General features: G+C 43.2%; 1 protein-coding gene, 1 long non-coding RNA gene and 2 other non-coding genes across 4 annotated transcripts in view; 1 reads left to right on the top strand and 3 right to left on the bottom strand.

Annotated features, from left to right (window-relative positions):
* Positions 1 to 16,215, top strand: part of LOC146493773 (uncharacterized) — a 561,837-nt gene that overhangs the window by 421,245 nt on the left and 124,377 nt on the right. The gene's annotated exons all lie outside the window — the stretch shown is intronic.
* LOC146493780 (uncharacterized) lies at positions 5,896 to 6,723 on the bottom strand. The gene is made up of 2 exons (XR_014871786.1): positions 6,392 to 6,723; positions 5,896 to 6,019 (listed from the first exon to the last, which is right to left on the bottom strand). It is a non-coding gene; the product is annotated as an uncharacterized LOC146493780 (long non-coding RNA).
* On the bottom strand, positions 14,021 to 14,092 carry trnah-gug (transfer RNA histidin (anticodon GUG)). The gene has a single exon. It is a non-coding gene; the product is annotated as a tRNA-His (tRNA).
* Positions 15,465 to 15,536, bottom strand: trnah-gug (transfer RNA histidin (anticodon GUG)). The gene has a single exon. It is a non-coding gene; the product is annotated as a tRNA-His (tRNA).

Below are 16,215 nucleotides of genomic sequence, written 5' to 3'. Positions count from 1 at the left end.
AGGCTTTCAAAGCCTAGGGAGCGGACACCCGCACAAAGGGTGGCCAGGCAGCCCGGTCCGGGTTTTTTCTTCTTTCTTTCACACGCCTGGTGGGCGGTGCCACCCGATCACAAGGGCTGGCAAGGCTTTCGGAGCCTGGGGAGCAGACACCCGCACAAAGGGTGGCCAGGCGGCCCGGTCCGGGTTTTTTCGTCTGTCTTTCACACGCCTGGTGGGCGGTGCCACCCGATCACAAGGGCTGGCAAGGCTTTCGGAGCCTGGGGAGCGGACACCCGCATAAATGGTGGCCAGGCGGCCCGGTCCGGGTTTTTTCTTCTTTCTTTCACACGCCTGGTGGGCGGTGCCACCCGATCACAAGGGCTGGCAAGGCTTTCGGAGCCTGGGAAGCGGACACCCGCATAAAGGGTGGCCAGGCGCCCCGGTCCGGGTTTTTTCTTCTTTTCTTCTTTCTTTCACACGCCTGGTGGGTGGTGCCACCCGATCACAAGGGCTTGCAAGGCTTTCAGAGCCTAAGGAGCGGACACCCGCACAAAGGGTGGCCAGGCGGCCCGGTCCGGGTTTTTTCTTCTTTCTTTCACACGCCTGGTGGGCGGTGCCACCCGATCACAAGGGCTGGCAAGGCTTTCGGAGCCTGGGGAGCGGACACCCGCACAAAGGGTGGCCAGGCGGCCCGGTCCGGGTTTTTTCTTCTTTCTTTCACACGCCTGGTGGGCGGTGCCACCCGATCACAAGGGCTGGCAAGGCTTTCGGAGCCTGGGGAGCGGACACCCGCACAAAGGGTGGCCAGGGGGCCCGGTCCGGGTTTTTTCTTCTTTCTTTCACACGCCTGGTGGGCGGTGCCACCCGATCACAAGGGCTGGCAAGGCTTTCGGAGCCTGGGGAGCGGACACCCGCACAAAGGGTGGCCAGGCGGCCCGGTCCGGGTTTTTTCGTCTTTCTTTCACACGCCTGGTGGGCGGTGCCACCCAATCACAAGGGCTGGCAAGGCTGTCGGAGCTTGGGGAGCGGACACCCGCATAAATGGTGGCCAGGCGGCCCGGTCCGGGTTTTTTCTTCTTTCTTTCACACGCCTGGTGGGCGGTGCCACCCGATCACAAGGGCTGGCAAGGCTTTCGGAGCCTGGGAAGCGGACACCCGCATAAAGGGTGGCCAGGCGGCCCGGTCCGGGTTTTTTCTTCTTTTCTTCTTTCTTTCACACGCCTGGTGGGTGGTGCCACCCGATCACAAGGGCTGGCAAGGCTTTCAGAGCCTAAGGAGCGGACACCCGCACAAAGGGTGGCCAGGCGGCCCGGTCCGGGTTTTTTCTTCTTTCTTTCACACGCCTGGTGGGCGGTGCCACCCGATCACAAGGGCTGGCAAGGCTTTCGGAGCCTGGGGAGCGGACACCCGCACAAAGGGTGGCCAGGCGGCCCGGTCCGGGTTTTTTCGTCTTTCTTTCACACGCCTGGTGGGCGGTGACACCCGATCACAAGGGCTGGCAAGGCTTTCGGAGCCTGGGGAGCGGACACCCGCATAAAGGGTGGCCAGGCGGCCCGGTCCGGGTTTTTTCTTCTTTCTTTCACACGCCTGGTGGGCGGTGCCACCCGATCACAAGGGCTGGCAAGGCTTTCGGAGCCTGGGAAGCGGACACCCGCATAAAGGGTGGCCAGGCGGCCCGGTCCGGGTTTTTTCTTCTTTCTCTCAGACGCCTGGTGGGCGGTGCCACCTGTTCACAAGGGCTGGCAAGGCTTTCGGAGCCTGGGGAGCGGACACCCGCAAAAAGGGTGGCCAGGCGGCCCGGTCCGGGTTTTTTGTTCTTTCTTTCACACGCCTGGTGGGCGGTGCCACCCGATCACAAGGGCTGGCAAGGCTTTCAAAGCCTAGGGAGCGGACACCCGCACAAAGGGTGGCCAGGCAGCCCGGTCCGGGTTTTTTCTTCTTTCTTTCACACGCCTGGTGGGCGGTGCCACCCGATCACAAGGGCTGGCAAGGCTTTCGGAGCCTGGGAAGCGGACACCCGCATAAAGGGTGGCCAGGCGGCCCGGTCCGGGTTTTTTCTTCTTTTCTTCTTTCTTTCACACGCCTGGTGGGTGGTGCCACCCGATCACAAGGGCTGGCAAGGCTTTCAGAGCCTAAGGAACGGACACCCGCACAAAGGGTGGCCAGGCGGCCCGGTCCGGATTTTTTCTTCTTTCTTTCACACGCCTGGTGGGCGGTGCCACCCGATCACAAGGGCTGGCAAGGCTTTCGGAGCCTGGGGAGCGGACACCCGCAAAAAGGGTGGCCAGGCGGCCCGGTCCGGGTTTTTTCTTCTTTCTTTTCCACGCCTGGTGGGCGGTGCCACCCGATCACAAGGGCTGGCAAGGCTTTCGGAGCCTGGGAAGCGGACACCCGCATAAAGGGTGGCCAGGCGGCCCGGTCCGGGTTTTTTCTTCTTTCTTCTTGGCCACCCTTTGTGCGGGTTTCTGCTCCCCAGGCTCCGAAAGCCTTTCCAGCCCTTTTTCTTTCCGTTTTCTTTTTCTTTCCGTTTTCTTTCCCGATCCCCTGACGAAACCCATTAGAATCGCTCTGGGGCACTCGACGACCCCAAATGTTCGTTCTTTTTTTTTTTCATTTTTATTCACCTGTCTCTACTGAGGGTGGGGTACTCTGGGACCCCCGGGGTCTGGGGCTGCCCCGAGGGGAGCACAAGGGTAAAGGTTCTAGGTTTTTGCCCGGGATGTTTTTGGTTTGTTTATTTTATAATCTTTTAAGTACATTAAGCACGGATAAACGGAAACAAGAAACTTATAATAATCATCATTATCACTACAAGAGAATAAGAAAACAATCCATGACGCAGAATTAAACCAAAATATAATAAACTCAAAATACTGGGTCCAACGGACCCAGAACCGTGACACATTATTCCTCTGGAAGGATGTTACATTGCGAAATAAACTGAATTTGCTCTTGTTCCAGCATTGTGGGAAGTTACTTGGTAATCACTGGTAAAATCTAAAGCGGTATTTGAAATGTAATACTACCTTTTTGTTATGTAGGATAGTTTTGATAGATTATCAGAACTTTTTAGGTATTCTGTTTATGTATCAAGTTGAGACTGTTTAACTTTCACATCCCCCCATCCCCACCACCAAATGTGCATTTTTTTGCAAGAATCTACAGCATTATCATAGTCAAACCTCAATTCATGTCATTTCCATACGGGGTTTGATTCCCCCCCACCAAACCAACCCAAAGGTGTATTTTCTAAATGTCAGTGTTGACTAACATGCATGGCCTAAGACAACGTGTGAATTGGACAGACTGGTATCAAATAATCTGGATTGCTGGACATTCCATTAAAAAAAAGAAGTACTGAGGGGGAAATACGTCTTACGCTGCCAACATTACTGAATCATTTCTTGGTGCGACTTCTCTATTACTGTGTGTGAACTTGTCACCGAAAAGCAACAGATTAAATTAAAATTCAAAATATATAATGATAATAATATGAAGAAGGATAACTTTCTCACTATTATTTGTAGTGGTAGAAGCATTTTTATTATATATGCAATATATTACTACTATATAAAAAATCATTTAAAAAACCAAAACAAGCAATGACTTCTTATTGAATTATTAAACATAGATTATGTCAGAGTTTATTTCCATGGTGTCAATACCAACCCATATGATGGAAAAGGTAGAAAATATGCAAAACACTAGCTGGTTCTAGGCCAAAAAAAAATCCCCTTCATGTATGAAGCATGTGTCATTGTGAATGTTGAAGGAGATTTGTTCCATAGACACCTTATACTAGTGTTTCCTACGCTTAATCCAACACTACTATGTTCTATTTAAATCCATATTACTTTTTTATAGTTTGCAGTGAACTTTGTGAAACCATTGCTTAATGGGCCAGAAGTACAAGTCACTCTTTACCAGTGTTGGGTAAGTTACTTTAAAATAGTAACTTAGTTACATTACTAGTTACTTCTATCAAAAGTAACTCTGTTACTTCAAGTTACTCGTTACTTTCAAAGTAACTAGTTACTAGGGAAAGTAACTTTGGTTTTACTCAGAATTCTCTTGTTAATGTGTTGCTTCCATACGTTTGCCAGTCTTCTAGCTTGCTTACTTGCCACAAGTGCACTGTGCCACCTACCAATAGAAAGGAAAAGATAATGTGCATATTTCCACGAGAGAAATCCCACGCCTGGACCGTCATTGACTGCTGCCATGATTCTAGCCTACGTCACAGCGTCATGTGCGCCTTTTACATCCAACACAAAAACTGCAGTCGTGGTGCTTTGATTGTACTCAGAACTCGGAAATTCTGCCTTCTGAATAGGAAGATGTAGGCAACACCAGATTGCAGATGAGCTGCATACAGGGCTGGACTGGGACAAAAAATCGGCCCGGGCATTTTGACTAGAGACTGGCCCACCATTATAGGAACAATCATAAAGCCTTTGAATGAAAACAAACGCTGTTGTGACAGTGATGAGTTTTGATGGTATATATGTATCAATCAATCTATCAATCGTTTGTTGTAAGATTCAGATAATTATTTTTTAAAAGCGAGACATTTTAAATGAGAATAAGAAAGAAAAGTATTTCTTTGTGCCCACCTCTCCCTGTTAATGCCCTACTTGGCCCCCCTGGCAACACTTTGGTAGATCCGCACCTGCACAGTTACCAGCTGTGAGCTATGTAAAAAGGATCCTGGTGTTATCTGTCTCTCAGAAACAGTTCATAACTTCCCTTCAACTCATTTATGTCACCTAAAAGGTAAACCTGTTTCTCCATCACCTGTTCAGCTCTGATGATTCAGTAAGGACATCTCCTGGTTTCATCTTCATGTTTCCCTCTCACCACATATCCAAACTGATATCATGCAGCAGCTTTTTTGCAGCTGTGGCTCCAGCAAACATCAGCCGATACTAGAAATTAATATTAAATAAATTCTAACAACAGCTGATCAAGCTTAAACATGCTGCTGTTGTTTAACGCGACATCGGCTGGTTTCCTCTTTCTGGCGCAAAGTGGGCGATAAACAAACAAGAGAGCCGATCAGCTGATCATTGATCAGTTTTCATGATTGAAGTAGAAACGGGAGAGGGAGAATGAAAGAAGAAGAGGCAGCTGTGCAGCAAATACACAGAATAACTCCAGCTTTGTGTCTTTTTCATTGTAGCTGAAGTACGGGACAAACTGTTCCTTTTCACCTCAATAAGAAACGCGTAATATTTTCTCTGAATACCAGACGGGACGGTTGGCAACTCTAATAACTTATGAACAAAATAAAGTTCAACATCATTAACTTCCCAGATAGCAAGGAAACATTGAAACAACGTGGAGTCAATATCAGGCGACGTCATTGAACCAACGTTGAAGTGTGACGTTGACCTAACGTCACTCTTGCACCCTTTTTTAATGTTGAAACAACGTCAGGTTTTGATGTTGAATCAATGTTGAAACCTGACATTGAAACAATGTCAGATTCTGATATTGAAACACTGTTGAGCTATGGTGTTGATTTTCCACCTCTTTCGCACAGTTGCTTTTTATTAAAACAACAGTTAAATCATGACTGGAAATCTACCTTTCTTTATAAGTATTTTAACCAATACTAAACTACTGCATGTTTCCATCAATACTTAAACCACCTAAACACATAATTGTACTTATTCCTCAAATTGGACACCCTTTATAAAAAAAAACAACAACAACAAATGTCTCACAATGTATCATGTCAATATTAATATCCTAAAATAAGAAAGCATTGCATGTGATGTAACAGAGAAAAAAAAATAAACAAAAAAAGGTCAATTGGCGTGTTTCGTTTGCTAAATACTTTATTAAAAGACAGTTTCCTATTTACATTTATATGTTTCACAGAAGTTTGTAATTTTTTACTCTGGGATGGGGATGCATGATGTGCGTCCTGCACCACCCATACCCATACGATCTGGGGCGTATCGGAGCCATTTCTGCACTGCTTGTGCAAAGACAAACTCGGACATAGAGTTTGCCCCTAACTGCTGCGTCAGGCCATCTAGGAAAAAAATACACACACACAAACAAAAAAATTGAATTAGAGCACATGAATAAGCTCTTGTTAACTGTCTTCAGCGGGGAGAAAGTATGTAAACTCCTAGGCTGATAAACATGAAAGTCACCAGGCGTAAATCTGCAAACTGCCGCATTTGATTCCCAAAGAGCTATGAGCGGAAAAAGTGATAAGTCTTAGCATGGTGTGCCGTGTAGCCTTTAAAACAAAATAAACATGGGGTCCTCGGGCTGTACAACTACAACCCGAGGACTAAACAAGCCAAAGACCAAAGACTCCATCTCCAGATTAACCGGACATGAAAGTCTTGTTATTAAGAAAGACAAAGTAATATAGCAAAAAAACTGTAAAACTTACCACCATATATGCATTTGCAGAGCGCTGTATCTTTAAATGCCATTTTTTGCTTTGTCTGGTCCTTGGTTTTTTTCCCTGCCCAGTTGAGTACCGAGGCCAGCTCATTTGTAATGGCATAAGCCATTACACGGCAGACTCGCACCTCCAGTGTGGTCCCTCCAATCAAGGCAAAGCGTCTCACCTATAGACACATTTTAAGAGATGGAATTAGCATGTCTCATGTCTTAAATGTGTATGCAAGTGCTTGTGTGTTTAATCAACAGGCCGTTGTTATGTATTTAAATCACATCTGACAGCTATTACACTTTATAGTTACAAAGTGTACATAACCTTTATAATTTATAATCCAGAGGCAGTACCCCAGCATCTACCGATTCATTTCAGCAGGGATGGCGGATGGCTCTGACCTCCTCACGGAGTTCGTTAACAGCTGTCGTCAGGTCTGACAGCATAGCTAATATCTTTTGCGAGGTCGCATCTGTTTAAAAAAACAATTCCAGAAAGATTAATGGCTTAAGCAGTGAGAGGCGAAAAACTAATAAATAAATAATAAAACGCAGTTTACGTGTGGACAAAAGGTGCAAACGCAAGGTAGGTGAGCGTGCAACGTAAAGTTAGGTGAGCGTGCAACGTAAAGTTTGAATTGAGTGCGAATCGAAGCGGGTGCTCTCCAATCATTAAAAGTAACAAAGTCATTGAACACATTTATACAGTTACCTTTACGTTTATCAATCATATATCACAGATTTACAATTTTTTGTAGTACTATGCTAAAAAGCAACTACAGAGCGAAAGTCTGGGTCAAGCGCCGAGGCGACGGCAAGAACAAAGGAACCCTCGAAGCGTTAAAGATAGCTAGCTAGCTTTGTAAGGGAATATAACGGAAAAGTATGAAACGAAAATGTTTTCTTTGTTGACTTTGTTCGCAGTGCAATTTATTTGTTGCCGGATTGTAAGATGAAAGTAGACACAATTTCGGGCTCCCACATTTTGTCCGAAACTTCACATTAACAAGTTTGTTTGTTTTTTACTGTTATTCAAATGCAACCGTGGAAATAACGAATAGAACAAAAGTCATTCATTCTTACCTTATATTAATCGTGGTGCAGGCCAGTGCAGTGCATGAACTGATGCCTTCTCCGGTCAATTCCGCTGAGAGTAAATCTAATGTCCCGCTCTACTGTACAAGACAATGGTTACCTGAAGGGATGTACCACTGTGAGAGGGGGGGCTATGGAATAGTCCAAGTGGTAGCAGCTTTAATTTCCCGCGAAACCATAAATCAATGGTTTTTCAACGTGATTGTTGTCACCTTGTCAACTATAAATAGATCAACAATCAACGATGACAGAACAACAGTGAATCAATGTTATTTCAATGTCATTGTCAGGTTTCATCAGTATTTCAATGTTGTTTCAACATTGGTTTTGTGTTGACATTTCAAGCATGACGATTCTGATGGTTCAGATGGAAAATCAACATCTGTTCAATGTCTCCTTGCTATCTGGGTTCATAGCACCCACCCAGCTGTATAGAAACTCCGTCATGCTAGCTAGTACGCAGTACGGAAAAAGTCAGAATAATGAAAATAAACTCCACCTAAACTTGGTTCATATCTGACCCAGATAGACTGCAGGTCATAACTTCTTACCTGAAGTTCAGTTCACACTTGGACCAGCGGCTGCCTCGGGTCTCTTTTCCTTCTGCGTCCCCTTTCCCTCATCCACCTGCTGGCCTCCACCACTTGCTAATGTTACAGAATCTGTGGAAGCTCCGCGATAGCCACCACACGAAGTAACGAGTAACGACCCTATCTAAATCCCAGTAACGACTAACGCGTTCCTGATTTTGGCATAATAACTAGTTACCGTGCTCGTTACCACAATAATAACGTAGTTACTGTAATGCGTTACTTAATAACGCGTTAGTCCCAACACTGCTCTTTACTAACTAGTGATGGGATTTCTGGCTCTTTTTAGAGAACCGGCTCTTTCGGCTCAGCTCGGCTCACTAAAAAGAGCCGGCTCTTTTGGCTCCAAACCGGCTCTTCAGGTTGTTTTGTTGCACAAAAAGGAATTACTAATGTAAAAAAATTTTTATATATGTTTATATATAAATATATGTGGTGGCCCCTAGAAATAAAGCACGTACAAACTCCAAAACACATTCCTAGCGTTAACTGAACTTCCAAAACTACGGAGCCCCGCAGGGGACATGGGAGAAAAAAAAATTAAGACGGACTTTTGCGAGATCTCGCAAAACAAACTCATGATCTCGCAAAACTTATGCGAGATCTCGCAAAAGTTTCATACATCTCCAAAAACGTCGGAGCACTTTTGCAAATATGTGATGTCTTGTAAACCGAGCAGATATCTGACGTTTACACACAACTACATTCACGCCTAAAAATATCTTAAAAGTGTATTTTGTAACCCAGAGGGAGTAATATTACAACTAAGTAGCTGCCGCCATTGTTGAAATTCAACTTTTGCGAGATCTCGCAAAAGTTTTGCGAGATCTCGCAAAAGTTTTGCAAAAGTCTGTCTTATATTTTTTTCTCTCCCATGTCCCCTGCGGGGCTCCGTACAAAACAGAGCTACCTAGATCACTTAAATGACACAATTGAAAGCATATGTGGATGGTTTGTGTATTTATACACAAGCACTCATATATTTATTCAAATAATTAAAAACATTTTTCATTTACCTGTTACTACCACACACCAAATCCAGTCGTTGGTACTTGCTGGCTTGTGTAGCCACTAGGTAACAAAAGCTCAACACTGCGCCTAGCATCCTGGAGCCATTCTGTTGTCTTTTGTTTGTGTTTTGAGTTTTTATGTGCTTCTGAGTTTGTACGTGTTTTGGAGTTTTTACGTGTTTTGGAGTTTGTTATTTATTCACTCCACATAAAACGTAATAAATAAATCATATAATACAAAAACCAACTAGTCACAGTTCAACTTTTAACTATTTAAATTTTCAGCTTTTTCCTTTTAAACAAATGAATAAAATGAAACAACACAAAACACTGCAAACCACAACACAATTAAATATAAATTAAAATATGAAAACAAAAAGAAGATGCACATTCTAATAATAATAATAATAATAATTAATTTTATTTATGAGCGCCTTTCAAGTCACCCAAGGACACTTTACAATAGGATAAAACACTTAGTAAAACAATGGCAGAATAAGAACAATAAAATAAAAGCACAAGATAAAATTAACAAACAGTGGATTCACAGTGAATATGCAGATTTGAACAGAAGAGTTTTGAGTTGGGATTTAAACTGTGGGGGAGAACCAATGTTTCTTATTTCTGGGGGCAAAAAGTTCCACAGCCTGGGAGCAGAGCAGCTGAAAGCTCTGCTTCCCATGGTGTTGAGGCGGAAGGAAGGTACAGCAAGCTGGATAGAAGAAGAAGAACGAAGTGAACGGGCAGAACAGGTGGTGGTTAACAGGTCAGAGGAGGAGCGAGGTTATGAATGGCCTTGAAGGTGAGCAGAAGAAGTTTGAAAATTATCCGGAATTTCACAAGGAGCCAGTGAAGTTCTTGAAGAACAGGGGTGATGTGCTGGTAGGAGGGGGTTCTGGTGATAATGCAAGCAGCAGAGTTCTGAACCAGTTGAAGCTTATGGAGGGATTTTTGGGGGAGACCATGCAAAAGAGAATTGCAGTAGTCAATACGGGAGGTAACAAGTCTATGGACAAGAATGGACGTAGACTGGGTGGAAAGAGAAGGAAACAATCTGTTAATGTTACGTAGATGGAAGTAGGCAGAACGGGTGAGATTATTGATGTGAGATTTTCTCTGTCATATGGGCCTGCATGAATAAACTTTCTGAATCCTTTATCATCCGCAACTGAAAATAGTTGTGGATGATTACTATACCTTTCTAATGTGACGTTGTTGTCCCTGGCTCTCTTTCTGTCTCTCCCTCCAGCTCTGTTCCTGTGCTACTGTGAGTGTAACTACCGCCCCTCCCCCCTCTGCCCAGCGCAAAGCACAAGGCTCGCGTGCGGAGTGAAGCGGAAAAAAAGTGCAAGAGAGAGGGTGAGAGAAAGAAAAAAAACAAACCCACGGCTCGCGATAAGGAGCCGGCTCGCGTCGTTCACGTCAAAGAGCCATTTTGTTCGCGACCGACACATCACTATTACTAACACATTGTAGATAAGTTTATTGCTGAACGACACAGCTAGCAGTCTCACACTCTTTAGATTTTTGAAGTTTTGTTTGTAATGGTTTAGTCTCTCACACCATACCCTTTTCTCCCCAGTATCAAAATAGTATGACTCCCAAAGTACGACTGAGTAAACAAACAAGGACTCCAAAGTCAGAACAGAAAGATACAGTTGGAAGATTAATGACTGCGTTTTGAATTTGAACTTCATTTAGAACTGAGATTCTAAGTTGTAAGCAGAAATCTTATGCTCAGCCAGAAGTAACTTTCCCCACTTCCACAATGCTGAGGTGTCAAATCCACTACTGCCAACAGATGGTTTGTTACACGCGGGACGAGAAGGGCAAGCCACCCCTTACTTACACAGCCACGCACTATAGATTTTTAAAGTTGTGGTGCATAATGGTTTAGCCACAGATGTAACTTCCACTTTTGATAAAGATCACTCCACCTGCATATTTCTTAAGAAATGAAGCGTCTTTATTAAGCTCTTATTTATAAATGTCTACACAACAATGGACACTGTATACTCTGTGAAATTATAGTCTTCTGCTTCGATTGGCTTGCATTTTAAACTCCCAACCTTTCAGGTTGTTATGAACGGCTTATATTTCTAACATTTTGTCATGTAAAAGTGATCCACGCTGCTTTTTTATTTTCTGTATGATGGAATGACTTAAGACATGGGTTATTTAAACAATTATCAATTACAGAGTGATGGCCATAGTACTTTACGCGGGCCAAATATGTTAAGGATAATGTTTCTCAATGTAAAATTGCAAAGAACTTTTGGATAGGACACAACATCTTGTAGACCACGGGTCGGCAACCCTGGGCACGCATGCCACAGCTGGCACGCCAAGATTTAACTAATGGCACAACCGTAGGGTGATTTTTTGTTTCTATGGGCCGATGTTTTTTTTTTGCTTGTTTCATAAACAATGAAAGGTGGTGGATTGCCCAGCTGTTGCCAGATGTGTAAAAATAACTCAGTTGTTTGGTGGTGGCTATGGCGGAGCTTCCACAGAGGCCAGCAGGTGGATGAGAGAAAGGGGAGGAGGAAAGACCCGAGGCGGTCGCCGGTCCAAGTATCAGGTGAACTGAACTTCAGGTAAGAAGTTATGACCTGCAGTCTATCTGGGTCAGATATGAACCAAGTTTAGGTGGAGTTTACTTTCGTTGTGCTGACTTTTTACAGTCAGTTACAATAACTCGTACTGTGTACTAGCTAGCATGATGGAGTTTCTATACAGCTGGGTGCTATGATGTTACTGATAGTGAACTTTATTTTATTCATAAGGTTAGTTAGTAGAGTTGCCAAATGTCCCGTAAAAAACGGAATCGTCCTGTATTCAGAGAAAATATTACACGTTTCATATTAAGCTGAAAAGGAACACAGTTTCTCCCGTACTTCAGCTACAATGGAAAAAGACACAAAGCTGGAGTTATTCTGTGTCTTTGCTGCACAGCTGCCTCTTCTTCTCTCATTCTCTCCCCCTCCCTCTCCTGTTGCTACTTCAATCATGAAACTGATCAATGATCAGCTGATCGGTATTTCTCTTGTTTGTTTATCTCCCACTCAGAGCCATAACACCATCCATGGCTGCAGTATGGAACAGATGTGGGTGTGTCCTCATCTCCCATAGGAGTCCAAATCGTCATCAAACAGCCCTACAGACACAAAAACGTGAAAAAATAAACAACCAGACTATCAGCAGTGATTTAAGTACTTTAAGACCTCTGTGAAAATCATTTACAGTATATATCACAGAATTTAAGAACTTTATAATCACAGAGCATACAGAGAAAAGTACTAAACTGAATCAATTTCAGCTTTCATTTTTCATGATGTATATTGTATTAATAATTAAATTTCATTATCTGTGTCTTTACCACACATTTGCCACACAGGTGTAGATACTGTAGGTTCAGTGAATGCTTAAATTGTACTGATTAGAATATACTGGACATTCAGAGCTAAGATTCAGCGCACTGTGTTAGAGGCTGGGATTTGATGACTTCATCATATATACAACCTTTGATCATCGTTTATGTCCAGTTGAGAATGAATCTGTGCACTCACATATTAAATGAACTGAAATCAGTAGTGTGATCTCCAGTCTTGATATAAGGAATGTGAGAACTGACAGCTGTTATTTTAATCAGCCTGTCTCTGTTGTTTTAACTCACAAGTATCACAAAGTAATGTGGTAACATCTGGACTGATGAGTTTACTGTCAGCATTTTAATTGCTAGTTTAAAGGCTGTAGGCTGCATCCGTTGCTCTAACACTGTATAAATGTAACAGGACTCAGTGCTGGTTCTAACAGTCTGAGCTGCTTCAAGCTTTATTTGTGAAGAGCACAGCAGCTTACAAAACACGTAGCTAGCTCGTACAGCTGCAACGTAAAATTTTCATAAGCTAAGATAACCTTAAAATAACAGAGTTACGTGCGGTGATGCTAGCGTTAGCCATGTTAGCGCGTTACCTTCAACAGGTGGTCAGACTGAATAAACAGGCACACAGTCAGAGGTTGCGCTCTCCGTTTCGCTGCAGGGTCCCTTCATTCTTCACATATCCATGTCAAGCCGAGTGTAAATCCCGAGGCTGAACGGCCTTTGTACAAGCGCACACGCTTCTTAGCAGAGCGAAGCTATGAGCTACAAAAATCCAGGCTGGGAGACAGCCGGTGTCTGACCAACCACTCAGAGAGCTCCATACATTGTGCAACGAAAGCAGGATGTGATCTGATGATGTATTATGCAGATGATTGGGTGCTGTGCAGCCATGATCGTAAAGTGGTTAGTACTCTGCGTTGTGGCCGCAGCAACCCCGGTTCAGAGTGGTTGTGATTTCAAATAAGGGAGCATCTCATTTTAAGTGGTGACTCATTGTTTTCACTTTTTATCTTTTGGTGCCTTCTCACTCTGCGTCCTGAGTACTGAGACAGGATGCAGTACTGTATTTTTTGTATTTTGTTTTGTTTTTTGAAGCAACGACTTTCCCAAAACATTTCATTTTCTGGGAACTGATAAGACTGTACCTTTTAATGCCTTTATCGTCCTCTTGTGGTAAGACGTGATCATGTATTTGCTTTGCTGAATTACTTGTCAGTTAATGCCTTTAGGCTGCACTGATTGACTGATTGTCCACCTGCTCCGACTCCTTATGAAACATATGTGTAATTGAATAATGATTCAAACCCACAATGCCTTCCGAATCATGTGACAACCCCCTTGGCGTTCGTACTTGCGCTTCGCTGTTCCACTTGAACGACATATTGTTGTTGCAGTTAGCAATTAGCCTGTAGCCTATCGTTCGCTCAAAAGGCGTGATGGGTGTTTCAACTTACGAAAATTTTAGACTTACAAAAAACCCTCGGCAATGAATTAATTTCATAACTCAGGGTTCCACTGTATTTGCTTTGAAAGCTTTGTCTCAATGCCGTGACCCGGATTCGAACCGGGGTTGCTGCGGCCACAACGCAGAGTACTAACCACTATACAATCACGGCTGGTCAGCTCCAGGCTGAACGTCCATGTAGTCGATTACCTCCAATCCACAGGAGTCCATTTTAAACCCACTAAGCAGGACTGTACATTTTAAGTTTGACACGTTTAGGTTGTATCAACATTGGAACTACAAACATGTTGTGCTTTTCACTGCCAGTTACAGTCTGGATGTTGCATTTTCTTATTCCACCGCTAAAGCCTGGTATCTGCGTGTAACAGCTGACCTGTACGATGTGCAGAAGATCACCAAAATGTATTTACCGTCAGACCACGAGACGCCCCTGTGTTAATGGAGATATTGTTACTGTGCCACGTGCGTAAATGTGCGCATCATTGACACAGATTTTGAGATTGATATAAGGGAAAAAGCACAATAAAGATCGCAGATGACCAGTTGCTCTGCAGCCGTGATCGTATAGTGTTTAGTACTTTGCATTGTGGCCGCAGCAATCCTGGTTTGAATCCGGGTCACGGCAGAGTGGTTGTGATTTGTAGTTGGGGACCTTCATGTTTTTAGTGGTAAATAGTTGTTTGCGTGTGTTTTCATTTTTTCCATTTAAAAGGTATACTTTGCCTCATTCTCGAGTTATCGCATAAGAACATTTGCAGAAAACTTGGCCTCTGACTTTTACCTCGAGGTTGAGAAAAATCCAAGTTGCTTCTTTCTTGAGTTATCACATTCACAAGAATTACAGAAATATGAAGTGCTCCAGTAAATATGTTGTTATACTGCAAGAGCATCACAAGCATTTAACATGAAACTTTCCCAGCTTAGTGAAAAACACAGGGTGACCCTGAGATTTCGTAATGATGAAACAGCAGCTTCAGATAAGACTTTCTGGTAGCTGAGATCAGCACCGTGTTTAGGACGAACACTTTGACCAGACTTTGTGCCTGTACATTTTTATTCACAAAGTTGTTGAAAAAATCCGTCAGAGTATGGATGACATGCAACAGTAAAAGACACTGAATTATTATTTTTTTGATTAAACAGAAGATTTCCAACAAAGACATAATACAGCCAAAAAAAAGGGGTTAAAGTATTTTAAAAAAATCAAAATGATGTTTAAAAACAGCTATTTGTATCAAGTTATGTCACATTTTCTCAAATAAAATAAAAATAATAAAGTAAAATTGGTATTAATTCAAATAAAAATTGTAGTGTAATATATAAGAAAATGTTTAGTTGTTTAAGTACCACCTATTGTGTAGGAACACATGATGTAAAAATGTCCTTGTTCCAGCGTTGATGAATCATATCAAGAAGTCAAAGCCTTTATGCCTTAGACTTTATGGAAGCAGTTTTTTTGTCATTAAATTCTGAACTCGTGCTCCACTTTATCTGCTGTATTTGCTTTAAAAGCTTCACCTCAATGCCGTGACCCGGATTCGAACCGGGGTTGCTGCGGCCACAACACAGAGTACTAACCACTATACGATCACAGCTCGTCAGCTGCAGGCTGAACGTCCATGTAGTCAATCACCTCCAATCCACAGAACATGTTGTGCTTTTTACTGCCAGTTACAGTCTGGAATTTGCTTTTTTTTTCATGTTCCACCGTAAAAACTGGAATCTGCATGTAACAGCTGACCTGTACGATGTGCAGAAGAACAAAAATTCCCACTAATTTTGGTATGATCCGAGCTCAGGCACTAGGCGACTGAGCACAGCACTTACGCATGTATGCGAGGGGGGAGAAGCTGCTGCCTGTGAGTTTGCTGTTGGAGAAGTGCAGACAGGCAGACAGAGGAAAGCTTAAGTTTGACCAGGTACCAAAGCAAATCATTCGTACTGTACAAATAATGTAAATATGACGGCGTATCACGAAAGATTGATATCAAACTGATCACTTGACCCATGTTAAGTTACTTGCTCTTCGAGTAAATCAACAAATGGCGAAATGAAAAGCCGAACAACAACAATGCTGTTTCTTTAGAGAGTCATAGCTTACATGTGTGTTTATTTCATATTTTCAGTTGTTACCCTCCACGGCTAAATAAAGCTCTCTAAACCAGTTTCAGTTATGTACTGATGAACACAACAATGGACATGAGAGGCTTCTTACAAAGAAAAAACTCAGGTAGATGTTATTTTATATATTATGCTTTGTATGTTGTTCAGTGT

Source organism: Neolamprologus multifasciatus, chromosome 22 (assembly GCF_963576455.1).
Source record: "Neolamprologus multifasciatus chromosome 22, fNeoMul1.2, whole genome shotgun sequence".
NCBI lineage: Eukaryota > Metazoa > Chordata > Actinopteri > Cichliformes > Cichlidae > Neolamprologus > Neolamprologus multifasciatus.
Note: the sequence above shows the minus strand (reverse complement) of the source record. Positions and strands in the feature narration are given on the sequence as shown.